Raw genomic sequence first — 16,493 nt, 5'->3', positions numbered from 1 at the left:
AATTTACTATGACAGGACCCCTCTATACTATCTATTCTGTTTGATGTAACTATGTAATGGAATCTAAGGTAACTAATTTAACCATCTTCCCAGGATCGTATCGTCATGAAAATAGGCATGTATGTAGTTCTGATGACAATACAATAATATGGTACTGTCGAACTGATCTGATGATGGAGACAGGAGGTGGCCATAGGAACTCTGTGATGACACAACGCAACCTAATTGTGTTAGGGGTTTTTAGAATTGTCTCGATGAGTATTAGTTGTCTGTCGTAAGAAAAGTACAGTCAGCGATAAAAGCTTGTACCAAAAATGAAATTTTTGCCCAAAACTTATTCTTTTACTACCGGCTTACAGATCTTATTACTAGAGGCAACCCCGAAATTCCGAAATTAAATTTACCGTTCCATAGAAAACATTGACATGTGATTTGCGGAAATGTATGAGACAGCAGATTTTTGTTTCACGGTTTCAGGGTTAGCTCTGTAGTAAAAATTGTTCAGTAAATATAACCTATATATTCACTCCTAGAGTATGGTCAGACATAACAAAATCAGTCTCTGAAAATTTCTCTGTATAGAAGTATGTCTTATTAAGGCTACCTACTCTCATTCCCATACCGACCATTCTTAACAGCCTCGAGGTACCTTTTATTATACAACGTATTATTTGCAATCAAGTTCATATGTACTTTTGAATAGCTTTCCGAATGTAACATAGGGTTGTTATGCGCGGTGATACAAGTTTTCGTTAACGATCCATGATGCGTAGTCTGTGGAGGCAGTCTGTGAGCAATTAGGCACAAACCTTTTTGACCCGTACAAAGGGAGCCCAGTCAACGGATTTGTGAATGACTGGTGGAACCCAAATCGAAGTCATTTGCAAAATAATAATGTCACCTTGAATAACAATAATCCTACACTATCAGAAATCACCGATTCAGTGCCAGTGCAAGCTACGTGCTACGAGCGTAAGCGATAATACGGGAAAACCCGTATGTAGCGAAAAGCGCCTACGAAGAGAGAAACCGCATGGCGATGGCAGGTCGCTGGCAGTGCATATGTTCTAATCTACATATTATTTTGTAAACTACTTATGTAATTTAGCATGTACTTTTCATAAAGCGAAATAAAGCGCTGCCTCAGAAGGTAATTTAAGAAATTATTCAGTACCTACAGGACATAAAGAGAACTGTTGTTTTCATTATGGAAACGAGATTGTTATTCTCGGTGGCAACGTACGGTGGTAATAGTACGATCATCAATATACGTCGGGCACAACCACAGATTACCAACCCAGTTACCTTCTAGACGACGCATCGCTTAGAGACATTATTAGAGATTCTTGTGGCGCAATAACACACCGCCGGCTCTCGGGGTCGCTCGCAGAATGCAAAGTATGAGGTTGCCAGGAAATCGACATTATTTGCATGCGGCGGACGACCCATCGGGATTGCGCCACTATATAATCATATCTTAGACATATACAGGGTGATTTTGTTATGTCCGACCATACTCGAAAGAGTGAATTTATATGGCATACTGAACAATTTTTACTAGAGGCAACCCCGAAATTTACCGTTCCATAGAAAACATTGACATGTGATTTGCGGAAATATATGAGACAGCAGAGTTTTGTTTCGCGGTGTTGGGGTTGGCTCTGTAGTATAAATTGTTCAGTAAATATAACCTATATATTATTCACTCCTAGAGTATGGTCAGACATAACAAAATCAGTCTCTGAAAATTTCTCTGTATAGAAGTATGTCTTATTAAGGCTACCTACTCTCATTCCCATACCGACCATTCTTAATAGCCTCGTGGTGCCTTTTATTATACACCGTATTATTGTGTAATCAAGTTCATATATTATGTACTTTTTCCGAATGAAACATAGGGTTGTTATGCGCGGTGATACAAGTTTTCGTTAACGATCCATGATGCGTAGTCTGTGGAGGCAGTCTGTGAGCAATTAGGCACAAACCTTTCTGACCCGTGCAAGGGGAGCCCTAGCCAACGGATTTGTGAATGACTGGTGGAACCCAAATCGAAGTCATTTGCAAAATTCATACTAATCCATACTATATATAATAATAATATTCTCTTTATTTATTTCTCAGCTTAAGTTAGGTTATTTATAATATGAATATAAAAGTAAAATATAAAAACACTTCAAAACAATAAAAAAATAATATAAACACATTATAAAAAAACCTAACCTAGGGTGCCGCCAGCAGCGGGGCAAGGCCCAAGCTACCGGTGGTCAGGGCTGCAGAGAGAGGAACCGGCGGACTATCCGCGCCGTGTCCAAGATCACCGCCTTCTGCATCTGACCCTTGATCCAACCACCTAGCGAGAGTCTCTCAAGGTGTTGGTCGAGACTCTTCGCTATTAGACCGTTTACTGAAACGACTATCGGGACAATGATCGTCGAATCAACATCCCACATGGCGGTTATCTCGTGAGCCAAGTCTAGGTACTTACTGGATTTGTCCTTCTCGGCTTTCACGAGATTCTCATCATGGGGGATGGTGATGTCAACGAGCACGGCCCGACGTTGCGATCGATCTATTATCACAATGTCAGGCTTATTGGCATTATTATTAATATTATAAAGGCGAAAGAAATCGGCGAAATCTAAATAAATTATAATTTTTAACAAGCAGAAACGTCTGCTAACGATGCTACTAAGCTTAGAATAAATTTAAAAGTGGAAAAAATACTGTCTTGGGTGAGACTTGAAAATTCTAAATAAATTGTTTGAAGAGATGCTACTTATTTATATTACACACAGCTTTGTAAGTTGGGAAGACCCTAATGCCATAACATATTATCAAAAGAGCATAACTTTTGCGGCCACTATTGCATATTCTCTGCTATTATATATCTATAATGGCTAGTGCAAGTAGATACTTGCTTTTATTTAGGTACTTAAATAAAATCTAGGTATTAGTAGGTATTCCAGATCCAGACATTCAGTCAGGCGTCGCATATGTGACTGGTGTTCCAGATTGACGATTATGGAACAGTATGTTTATAATTATGACAGTTGCCTTCATGTGATATAACGATTCGAACAGGATATACAATAACCTAAACGTAACTCTATTGTAAAGGCGTAAGAGTGTAGCTAAATATGTAAATTTTTGAGCAGCTGGACCTTTTTTATACCTAAAGAATTGCAACAATATATAAAACAAATCAATTGTTCTTCAATTTTCCCGCTTAAACTGCCTTTTAATACATCACACAATACATCAAAATGAACGCGTTATCAATTAATGTTAAATTTGATTCATAAATCCGTTGTGATAAAAATAGTAGAAACACACGAATGTCCGTTTCAGAAATAGCGTAATTTGTATATAAACGTTATATTTTTTAAATGAAAAGTAGTTTAATTGTTATTACCAGACCGTTAGATTTGCTAATCATAAAGTTGATGTGTTAATTATACTAAGTAGGTACGATTGGTTTGCGTAGGGACACATGTTGTTTACTAATATTATCATTATCTAGGTTAATATCTTGTACAAAAGGTAAGGATTCTCACGTATTATAAAACGATATATTACCTATTTCAATGTTTAGCCAGTGTAACTGACAATAATGAATCTTCTTCTTCCTCGCGTTATCCCGGCATTTTGCCACGGCTCATGGGAGTCTGGGGTCCGCTTGACAACTAATCCCATGATTTGACGTAGGCACTAGTTTTTACGAAAGCGACTGCCGTCTGTGACCTTCCAACCCAGAGGGTAAACTAGGCCTTGTTGGGATTAGTCCGGTTTCCTCACGATGTTTTCCTTCACCGAAAAGCGACTGGTAAATATCAAATGATATTTCGTACATAAGTTCCGAAAAACTCGTTGGTACGAGCCGGGGTTTGAACCCGCGACCTCCGGATTGAAAGTCGCACGCTCTTACCGCTAGGCCACCAGCGCTTATCATTATCTAGGTTAATATCTTGTACAAAAGGTAAGGATTCTCACGTATTATAAAACGATATATTACCTATTTCAATGTTTAGCCAGTGTAACTGACAATAATGAATGAATTCATAAAATGTACCAACATACGGCACGTCGTCTCTTCGTTAGCGTAATCCCTTAAATTTTTCATTCAGAGATAACCTAATAGAATCAAACATGATCTCAAAATATTGAAAACAAATCCCATTACAACAATACTCACTTAAAACTCAGCAAACACTTGTAAACACACACTGGTCACAGTAAAAAAAATTAAAAATAATTCGTTGTCATTATGGCAGTATCCTTTAATGTCAGTTTAGAATTTTGAGGAGTCGTTGAGTGTTTTGGCACTGGCACTCGATTGTTAGGTATCGATTCATGTGCGCTCGAGGCCGGTGTGCGGCGGCCGCCCGCGCGCGAGGTCTGGCGTTGGCTGGGCGGGCGGGGGCTGAAGCCTTAGCGCGCTTGCGTACGATCCCTACGCTTTATAGAGCACGATCCATGGGAACTAAATATTATTTCAAAATACACATTTGAGCACGGCTACGTATATAAATTCAATGTCTTACACTAAATAGACATCAAATAAATGGGTTCAGGCGGAGTATGTCACTTTCTTAGGACGTCACATTCTGAGGACGTCACATTCTGAGTTCGTCACTTTCTGAGTACGTCACTTTCTGAGAACGCCACTTTCTGAGGACGTCACTTTCTGAGTTCGTCACTTTCTGAGTACGTCACTTTCTGAGAACGCCACTTTCTGAGTACGTCACTTTCTGAGGACGTCACTTTCTGAGAACGCCACTTTCTGAGGACGTCACTTTCTGAGTACGTCGCGTTTTTTACCATAGGTACGATTTAACAGTATAATATACTTGCACGAAATATGTATACTGCCAGCAACCAGATTAGCTGTTCGACATACGGTCGCTTTTATATCCTACATACCAATACCAATCTCTGTTTGCCTTACGCCTGACTGGTAGAGAATTCCATTTGGCAAAATGTCCTATGTTTCGTGCAATAAAGTGAAAATAGAGAAATAAATAATAAAAAAACAATCTAATTATGTTTAAATCATTATTTAATTCAGAATACTTAGAAACTACAAGCACCAAAACATTTAGCCACAGATTGGAGTTAGGCTAGCAACAGCTTCGATTCAATACACATAAACGTTTCGCACAGTAGGAACCATGATTTTATCATTCGCCGCTGTGATTAGCTGGTGAAGGTATCACAGCAAGCTCGCTGACACCAGTAGAAGGTCATTCCCACATATTTACATTTAAACGGACTGCCGCTCCTTTCGTGACAACATATTCTTCAGCATACCGCGTCTTCTGTCATGTCTCCATATATAAACTCACGTCTTTTTTCTGATGATAGTGTAAATTTTTGGATATCTGCGTATAAAAATCAGTTCTTGCAGTTTTGTTTCAGACAACATTTCTTCTCTTGTCACCTGTGGAGAATATAGGCGTCAAAGGGTTTTTTTCTTCATATCGTTGCCGAATTTCAGAATATATGTTCAGCCATCAATCACTTCTGCGTATGGAGTGATCCATACTCTCATAGTTCTCATGTTCTGCATATATTTAATGTAATTTATTTGTTTGTTTTCTTCCTATATAGGTTACACGATGAATTTTTAAATTAATATTACATTATACTTTTAGCATACTTTTAGCCTGACAATAAAAATCTATCATGTCGCCGATTTGACATCGCTGATTTTTTTTCTATTTAAAATCCGAAACTACAAAAAGGTTATATAGTTTGTCAAAGGACTGTCTCATTTCAAACATAGACAGAGATAAACATACTATCTTTGTCTTACACTAGTACTAGCACCCAAAAGAAAAGGATGAGTGTAGTTTTTATTGTTCTTATTTAATGACAAATTTGTTTTCATTCACCACTTACAGTCCGTTCACTCTCGGAATGAACTTCGTTTTTCGGGTAAAATCGGACGTATTCGCGTAATAGAAAATTACAGCGTCGTACTGATTTAGTTGCAACTTGCAATCCAACACTCAAACTATACAGGGTGGTCTATACCACGACGTCTAAAATTTTTTTTAGATTCCTCAATTAAATTATTGAATATGTATGTTAGCCGGTTTTTCGTAGTTTTCGAGTTAAGAATTTTTGAACTTTTAACTTTTGTTAAGAAATTCCGGGGTGAACCAATTAATGTAATTATTTTAAAAAACTATTGAACTTTTTTGAATGTTTCGTTTTGTAACATAATCCGTTACAAACGACGCAGTTGCTAAAAAAATCAGCATCCTCACTTGGCTGCGAGTTGGAAAAAAAAGACAAAAGTCAAAGTTTTACGTTCAAGCAGGTCAAGTTTAGATTTTACCTAATAAAAAAAAAACAAGCGAGTTCAACGACTTTTGGTTATTTTAGAAACTGCTAGTCCCTAAGTTTTTTTTAAAGGTAAAAAAAAGTGACAATAGTCATAATTTGACAGAGTCACCGGTCAAAGGAATCGAGGTGGAAAGTTCCCAAATTAGTAATCTGATAGAGCCCACGTAGTGAAGAATCTAAAAAAAAACAACGGGTTGCACTCCGGGAGTGCCGGCAGAAGTAAAAACTCAATGACATTGTAAGAGTTTTTCGATCAGGTCACGTGTCCGTCTTACGTCTTACGAATCTTACGGTCACGTGACCTGTCGCGAGTTTAACATTTTTTCCCCATCACAAAAAGTGCACAGCGCCGCTAAAGAAGTTTTCACTTAAAAATTTTGGACTTCGAGGTTTGTACCACCCTGTATAGAGTAGTTAATACCACCATAAACCATAACTAGTAGATAAATATTTAAATTCATATTAAAATATGTGACTTTTAAGTACTGTATAATTATTTACAAACTAAATTTAAAATTTTTGTTTTAATTTATTTTTTTATATTAAAGTAAATTTTAATAAAAATTTGAGATAAAAGAAAAAAACACAAACTATAAAAAATATACTTACCTACAAAAAAATATGTGACTGTTATTATTACCACTCTGTATAATTTCAGCCAGAAGTAGTAAATGACGGTGTGACGTTCTGCTTTCAAATTCTGATTCTTTTTTAATTAGATTATGACAAAAAGTCAAATCGCAATATAGTCATCAACCAAATATTAAGCATAACGTCATTAAGTTAGGGCTTGTTTTACATTGAGACAATAGGTATCCCTAACTTTTTGCGAGTGAGTAAGAAAGCAGAACAGCAGTATCACCTTCGCGTGTTACCGCCGATACCCGATGTAAGTATCTTTCTAAAATCCGAAGGTCATTCTGAGAGTTAACGGACTGTAGATGATATGTTGCGCTAGCTTCGACCCGCGACGTCATCGTAAATATGATGATGATGATGATATCGTACCTATGCTAAAAAACGTGACGTACTCAGAAAGTGACGTCCTCAGAAAGTGGCGTTCTCAGAAAGTGACGCCCTCAGAAAGTGACGTACTCAGAAAGTGGCGTTCTCAGAAAGTGACGTACTCAGAAAGTGACGAACTCAGAAAGTAACGTCTTCAGAAAGTGGCGTTCTCATAAAGTGACGTACTCAGAAAGTGACGAACTCAGAATGTGACGTCCTCAGAATGTGACGTCCTAAGAAAGTGACATACTCCGCCTGAACCAATAAATGCTATCAAAACTGAATTAGTTATTTTTGCGCCCTGCATTTTATAGCCCACAGAAATAGCTAGGCTGCGTTGACTTTACAGGCCTCTCTCGATATCTTAAATAATGTCGGCTCTCAGAGACCGAGCCCGATACGCTTAATATAAGAATATTGGTCAGATCCCTGAGTTCATAGATATCATTCATTAGCTAATACGAGTAGGTTTGGAATGTAGGTGGGAATGGAATAAGACAAATTAGGATAAGGGAAAGCGGATATATTAGAAGACCTGATATCTGCTCTGATACTCAGTTTCGTGATAATATGAAAGAGCTACAAGCCAGAGACCAAAGTAAGCCATTCATCATGGATGCAGGGCTACGCGAGCCGCGCCGCGCCGCGCCGCCTGTCCTCGCCGTGCGTTGAACCCGCGAGGATTCGCATCGTCAACGCAAATTGTCTTTTCATTATTCACGCCGCGATTCTTTCGCCCTTTCACATTCCACAATAAAAGTTTGTGCATAAAAATGAAGGGTGCAAGGCTAATCAAAGCCTTTAAAGGACCGGCCGACAATTAACCCAGACGCCGTTGCCAAATGGAATGAAAAACGGTACAACTGCGCGTGTTTTGTTTTGACAAAACACTGGCGTTTACACGGACAAAGCTCAAGTTTAAGAAGGATTTGGAAGATTTAGAGGATCGATTTCGATGCTCTTAATCAAAGCTACTTACTCCTATCTCGGACTAATCGGGCAAACGTCTTGACAATTGTTATACACCGTGTTTTTTTTGATTTCCGTTAATTTCAAGGGTGCATTCCTGAGCTTAAATCAAGTAACTTTCTCAAAGACACCGATGTTCTAATTAAGTCCATTTCGGAGATAATCCATAAATTATTTTTTTCCTATAAGGCCTCTACAAGCGTGTACACTTGCCTTAGGGCCGGCTTACATATTGATTAGTGTTTAGAATGAGTTCATACATTTGCTACTAAACTTAAGTACAATCTCGGTCGATTGATGTACGAAATGACATTGATATGTCACAGATTTCAATTGTTTGGTTGAGTTAAATGTAATGCCCGTGTTACAACAACGCTATATGCTACATTTAATTACTTTTTAAACAAAAAAATAAAACAAAAAAGAAAACAAACTTTTTTTTCAAAAAAGTCCTTCTACGTGCCTAGGTATTTTTAAGTTAATTATATTTAAGAAATAGTTTTATTACTTTAATTTTTAATATCTTTAAGTATCTTTAACTATTTATTTTCCGTACAGAGATATTATCATATTAAATCCATTTCCCGTAAATTGTTATCAATATTCGAGTCAAGTGGAGATATTCTATAGGAACTTTATCCTTCTATTTCAGATCGCTGCAAAAGGAACGTCTTCAGTACCTACTATTTTCAGTACAAAGTTAGTTCCCGGGAGAGTTCGAGATATAAGACTATTTGTCTAGACTCGGGGTGAGCTCGATCTATTATTATAAATATAAATGCTTGCTAAAAAGTGGTCGGTGGATATGGTTTTTTGAGTGACAGTAAGTATTATGATATCAACCGTAAATTAAAACACATTAAATAAAAGAAATTAAATATATAAAAATAAATATAAAGATTAATCTATACCAATTAATGCAAAACTGATTTGGCCTATTTTCGAAGTCGGAAAATAGGACAAATAAGTTTCGCATTTATTGGTATGCACATTGACAATACTACAATCGTCGTATAATTTCAATGCCATTAACAATACTATACGTACATACTATGATACTCTTTGCAATATATGTACAACGTGCTTATCGGAAAGACGTGGTATGACACTCCAAAAACAAAAGACTCTTTATTGTTTACCTGTAGCATCGTCGACACCGCGTTATTTACAATGCTGACTCTACAATCTCTACATATTAGCTTAAAAACGACCATAGGTCAAAACCTAACCAAGACCACATTTGTTCCAGCGTGATACAAAACGAAAGCTACATAATCATATTTTTATTATTTTTTTACACATGGGGTAATAAACCAACCTACCGGCAAACAATTCCAGATTTATTTAAGTAAGCGGGGATTTCGCGCTGGATCCAGAAGCCATTAAAGTTTAATTCGTTGTATTGCGAGCGAATAAATAAACGGCCTGAAAAAAGGTTGCATAAATATTTTACCTTCACAAAAATATTAATAAGTTAAGTCTCCTTAAAGCGGGAGAGGGAAAACGGGAATTAATGTGTATATTTTAACAGTTAAATAATAATTGAGATCTGAATTCGACAGAACGCAAAAACCTTTGGTTTCCATTAATTACCACTTCAATCAGCGCAGCGAAATAAGAGTTTCGAACATTTCATTTTGATGTTTTTTGTGCATGTGGTTGTGGATGTACTGGTGTAAGTGATTGTTATTACCTGATATTACATATCATACTTCATATATTGAACTACTGTAACCCATATTTCAACATTTTGAAGGTTAGAACACTTAGAACCCGATTCGCCGGATTCTTATTGTTTCGTCATAGTCTCTTAAATATATTACTCGCATTGTGAATTGTGAAGAAAATCCGGCGAAAGATGAATCTGTCGAAACAAGAATCCGGCGAATCGGAAACTAACCTTCAAATACACAATCTACCTTAATAAAGCTTTTTGTTTTGATATTTACAAATAGTTATAAGAAATATTGAGCAAACTAACCTAACGTACGTACATTCGTGCTTTTGTGAATTTTGGTTGAAAATGTTGTATTTTTTGTAAATATTTTGTTTGTGCCATGGAAAAGCTGAACCTTTAAAACAAGTTCAAAGTTATCATTCAACGCACTCGACGGAACGCCTAACATAACTGAACGGCAATGGCTCCTGATCAGAATGTGTCTTATGTTATTCTGGTGCTAGAGTCAAAGCCACTCCTGTCTTTCCTGTGGGTATTTAGTTATTCCTTATACAATTATGCTATTCTTTTCAAATTCAAAAATATATTTTGTCCTGAACAACTTACATGACACGTAGTATTTCCTTAGTACCATATATAAGCCATTTGGGAACTATTTATAGACTAAATTCACTTATAAACATGTACCTAGTACCTACTTAAAGTTTCGTTATTAAGTGTTGCGATGTTAATTTAATCAGAGAAGTAAAAAATATTATTCAGGGTTATATAAATTGGAAACAAATCATCGCCATTTAGAAATTCTGCATTTGTGGTCTAAAAAGTTAAAAAGGCCATATAATATATTTTATGACATTAATATTACTAACAATTATTAATTAAAAACGAATCATATATGTATCTACATATAAAGCTTCGTAACAACCCAGTTCCTATTGTTTAAACTCTACCTACATTCTGAAGTTATCTGTTCAAGTCTAGACTAGATAGGTATGTTCACTTCCTTAGTCAGACACTCCTCTTCCAACTAACTATATACTCGTAGTTAGTTAATTATGTAAGGTACAATACCTAGGAAGGTATTGTAGGTAGGTATAACAATATCTTACTTTACAGTAGACTACAATAGCGTCTAGTTCAAAACATTTAACCTACTTTCAGGTTCGGGGCTACAACAAAATGGGTTAACTCGGCCAATTATATTAATAAAAATCATTACTTATTTAATATTACAATACAAAAACCATAGTTATGCATAGTTACGTGATTATGGCGCTCTCGTCTCAGGAAATGACGGATCAAGCCATGTCACGCGCGATAATCGCGACCACAATACGCCGATAAATCATCTTAGTTCGCAATCAACAAACCTTATCTTAGCTGAAAAAACAATAGTAACATTGTTACCGACAGCAGTCACTGTCACTTGTCCATTATAGTTCGCGCGATCTATTTGTAACAAATTAAACTACGTGATGAGCTTTCGGCGCTAAATTAAATATAAGGCCAACGAATCGAAAATGCAAAAAACTTATTATACCATTATACTGATTTATATTGCTATAGTGAGTAGGTACACTGCCCTTATCTCCCGTACACAATAGTTTAGTCAGTTGCTCGACGAAGGCTGCTGCGTGATTCGTGGTACAAGGAAGCCGTTAGTACAGAGGAAACCGACATTTGGGCTGTTTCGATTGTTATTTATTAAAAAAATTAAACACTTAAACTTTTAAAATTGTGCACCCGTTAGTTTATAATATAACGTTGGTAGATTAGGTTAGTTTGTAATCTACTTTAACTAGCGAGATTTAAACTAAAAGAGTGTTTACAGTTTTACGGCGCGGTGACATATACCTATATTCTTCATGCACGCATTAGCAATAAAGTTTTCTCAATATATTATTCTTATTCTATTCTTATTCTTTATCTCGCTATGTTGGCCTTACTTTAGTTATTAGGTAGGTACTAACAAATACAACGAATGAGTCTGAGTCTGTGATACATACATACTCTCCCGTATGTGTTCGGTATTATACTACGATATTAATAGCATTGATTAATTAATAGTATACAGACCTTGACCTCAGAGATCCGAATGACCTTGCTGATTAGATACGTCTGTACCGGATTCTTGTCTGAGGCGCAACTGGAGTACGTCTTTTAAATAATCTCGATACTAAATAATGAGAGTGTATGTACGTAATATATCCACATATAACTAGACCACAAGATCAGCTAGACAGTGTAGGACTCCCAGAAGTCACCGGAAAGCGTTGTGAATATAATTGAAATACTTAGATAGGCCGCCTATGATGGCGTCTGAAGACGCTGGTTTGATCTCGGGCCTGGGCATTGTAGGTCTTGGTGACTTTTTCGATCGCATAATTCGTATAAAATATCTATTTCAGTTTATAGCTTATGTAAATATATACCTATACTATAACTAGTAATGTGACTATTTGAAACACAAATTATAGAGTCTGTTCGAAAAGAGAAGAGTCGTGGAATGTATTGGGCCCCATACATTCGACGACTCTTCTCTTTCCGCACCAACTCTAGTATTTTATTAAAATAACATTATTTGTTCCTGGGTGTAAAGCCCAAGTTTTTTTATGTCTAGGTATAGGTGTACTATTTAATACTGTCTAGTAAACCAAATGTCCGGAATTAGGTAGCAAATGGAATAAAGGAATGGAGTTGCCTACTTAGTTGATACGATTATTTTAAGTGTCCTCTGTTTATTTTGTAATGAAAACTATCAGTTGAAATTGATCGTGGGTGTGGCCAGTTTAAACGATATAAATAAATAAAGAGCTATGTCATTCTCTATAATATTATCCACTATCAATAATCAAAAGTTTGAATCAAACTGCGTTTTTGCGGACGTCAATGACTTCGATATCATCAAACAATGATAACTTATCCTTAATGAGGAGGCAAGCTTGATTTGGATAAATAAAATAAGTACTTGTGGATTCAATCAATCTATCGCATGTCAGCCAAATTGTCAACTGCGACATAGTTATATAGGTACGTAATAGGGCTCTGGGGACTCCTCAGACGATTGCTACTAATTTATTCTTTGACATTGATAGCGGTAAATTAGGTCAGTTAAAAAACTTTCTTTTGAAGTTGGAAAAAGATTTTGATTTATGTATATCTATCACTATCATATCAACTAAAAGATGTTCGCTGAAACTCCGCTCTAAAGACTCCCCAGAAGATTAGGTACCACACCCTTTCCTGCCGCCATCATACAGTGGAGTCCTATAGTGTGTATCCTTAGGTATTGAAATAAAAGTAAACAAAGTCTACCTTCAAATGACTCCTAAAGCCAGTTGAGGCATGAACGTACCTACTTTACAAAAAGCAAGTCATTTTCGTCAATCGTCACAAATATAGAAATACTCCATACCGCCTGCGCTCTGCTCGCTGCACACCATTGTCATTGTAAAGGTTAATTAGATTAAAATACAAATATAGGTGTGAAAAGTCTGCCTTATGACGGCTCAAAGAGATGATGGCCCGCATCCGGGGGCATGCACGTGGTCTTCTCGGGTCGCGTAAGAGCGAACACTTGTTTTTTTGCCTTGGATGGCTGACCAATGTACCTGCTGGCCAATTCAGCCCCAATGCGCATAACGGCAATAATAGCTTTTTCATTTCTCATGCTCTAAAAGAGGGCCATTGTTGTTCTAAAAGGTGTGCAGAAAATGATACGTTTCTGTACTAGAGCATTTTAGGTTCCAAGTACGATTTTATTAATTTTTTTACGAATAGCAATTGAAATTTCGGTATACTTAAATGGATTTGTTATACAATTTCCATTCTGATATTTGACTCCCCATTCCATAAATAACGATACTTTTGTCTAAATTGTTAATTGAAAGTACCCTCAAAAAATACTATAAAAATGTACTTATACTTAGTCATGTTTAAAAAAAACACATGCATTTTACTTTCCTCGTATTCGAAATGAAAAGTAGAGTGTTTAACTCGGGTGAAAAGCATCATTTCATCCCTTGGTTAACAATCTACCATTGGAAAACTCATTATAATTGCTTACCGTATTCTGTCGACATAAATTCCAAATTCAAACTGGTTTTCAGTAACTGTTACAGTTATTGTGTATATTACCGAATTGTACAGTCGCCATCAGATATATCGGCGCGGCCGTTGTGCTCAAGAATATCTGAACACGCACTCTAACGCCTTGACAATAGGGGCGCACCTTGGGCGCTCCGATATATCTAATGGCTTCTGTACATGCAGTTTTTTTTACTGACCCTTATTTTCATAATCCAAAGTCAATTTATTCTACAGCGTTCATTCTAATTATACGGATTAGACTGGAACACTGATATATTCAAGATTTTGAATGAAATAAATTCGAATGGTATTTACTCGTAATTTAAAAAATGTCGGCGAATCGAACGCAGACCCTAACGATGTTCATATTTAATTATGACTTCCAATTATCAGGTATGTCTTCTTTGTCGTCACACTCTTATCAGAGTGGTCAGGTATGTACGAAAGTATATTGATTATTATGAATACTTTGCACAAACAAAGGTATACTTTGGTCTATTAATTATGATTGATTTTGATGTGAATGATTGATTTTGATGACACATTCCTGTATCAGTGATGGAACTGTTGGCAGCTAATTAATCGTTAATCATTTTAAGCAATTGTATACAACGTAATCAATTCGTGCTTTAGTTCATTGCCCCTTTGTTAACGAACACAGGTACAGTCAGCGGCAAAAATAGATTATGCTGATTTAAATTTAGATATTTATTCTTATAATAAACTTACTACGAGTATATAAATTATCCTAAACTAATCTATGATTTTATTGCTGTGTTGTACTAATGATAAAATGCAAAGATGTATGTAGGTACAGTAAAACGGGGTCAACAGAAATCGCGGGGGGAATAGAGAAATTTTGAACTTTTTCTTTCAAGTTGTTATATGTTGTACGTACAACTCTAAACTCAGATTTTTTGGAATACCTATATAGTAGACTATTTATTCTCTACTTTGATACCAAAAGAACTTAATCAAACTAAAAGTTAGATTTTTTAAACTCTAAACTCTAAAGTAAGGCTTCGCCGAGGTAAGAAATGAAGCCTGTCTGAACTTTGGTCTAGCGGTAAATGTAGTGACATTAACAAAGTAAAAGTTAGCTAACCTGGTAATATAGTATCTGTAGTACCTAAATAATAAATTATATCACCAATTTTCTCTATAATGAAGCATTTTTTTATAAAAAACTATCAACAAGCAATTTTACATGATAAAGGAGTCAGTGGACACATTAGGGGGTGATTAGATACCACAAAGGGGTGAAAAAACACGCCTTGGGGGTTAAAAGACATGAAAAAACAATTTTGTATCAAATAACAGTTTAACAGATTACTATTTGCCAATAGAGTATCAACGTAATAATGCCCAAATTCGATGCCTATGACAACTAAAACTTAATTTTTCTATTCACCCCTTTCTTGTGTCTATCGACCCCGTTTTAAGGATATGACGAAAACAGGTAGTGTTCATTGATTTTCTCTGAATTGCGTGGGTAAAAATTGATTTCACTAATGCAAAACTGAAGAACTAACCAAGACTCAAAAATTATATCATAATTTTTTTTACTTTTATTAGCGATAATCATCCTTGAAGTTGAAAATCGTGTCTTTTCACCCCGGTTTACGGTAGTTAATATGTAGTTGAAAAATAAGTGATATGTATAAAAAATGTATGTACATACATATAACATAACTATTCCAAGTTAGCACAAGCGCGTGTGAACAAACTAAATATAGTTTCCTAACCTCGATACATTATATAATCGTACCTTCAATAAACGCCTCTGTTTGATCTACTTACCTATTTGGTTTCATTGGATACAACGATTTCCATGGTTTCAATAATGGTTTTTGACATTAAAGATATTGAAATTGAAATTGAAATTGATATTTCACATGAACAGAGTCGCGGGCAAAGGTAGCCATAGGTAACCCACAACAATATCTTAATACCCACAGACCGGGATAACTCGAAACTTCAACTCGAAGTTTTGTTAGCCGCAAACGTCTCTAATCCCGCACGAGGCAGAGATTAACGGTCGGTTGTTTTGACTTAATGTTTCATTCCATCTTGATCTAAAAGGAATTTATGTGACTGTTACAGTACCTTTACAAAATATAAAAAATGTATAAGTTTGACGGATTTGATACAATTTGGCACAAATACAGTTTATGACCAAGAATAAGACATAGAGAGAGAGAGAGAGAGAGAGAGAGAGAGAAAATTTAGGATAGGATAGGAGAGTTATTATAACGGAGGCTATTTTTTAACATTTGAGAATTGCAAGGATTTGACAATACGCAACCTGGTCGCGTGCTTTGCACGATGCTCAATCGGAAGTGTGGGAGCTGTCGGAAGCCCCTACACATACACTACCATCACCACCCCTGTTGTCTAAAATTTC

At 36.1% G+C, this 16,493-nt stretch overlaps 1 protein-coding gene across 3 annotated transcripts in view; it reads right to left on the bottom strand.

Annotated features, from left to right (window-relative positions):
* LOC134794319 (glutamate receptor ionotropic, kainate 2) overlaps positions 1 to 4,508 on the bottom strand; it is a 35,734-nt gene extending 31,226 nt beyond the window's left edge. For all 3 annotated transcript variants that reach the window (XM_063766088.1, XM_063766090.1, XM_063766089.1), the window contains exon 1: positions 4,193 to 4,508. The gene's annotated coding sequence lies outside the window, so the exon portion shown is untranslated. The remainder of the gene's footprint in view (positions 1 to 4,192) is intronic.
* Positions 4,509 to 16,493: the final 11,985 nt, after the last annotated feature.

Source organism: Cydia splendana, chromosome 10, assembly GCF_910591565.1.
Source record: "Cydia splendana chromosome 10, ilCydSple1.2, whole genome shotgun sequence".
Classification (NCBI taxonomy): Eukaryota; Metazoa; Arthropoda; class Insecta; order Lepidoptera; family Tortricidae; genus Cydia; species Cydia splendana.
This window is presented reverse-complemented; position numbering and strand designations above follow the sequence as displayed.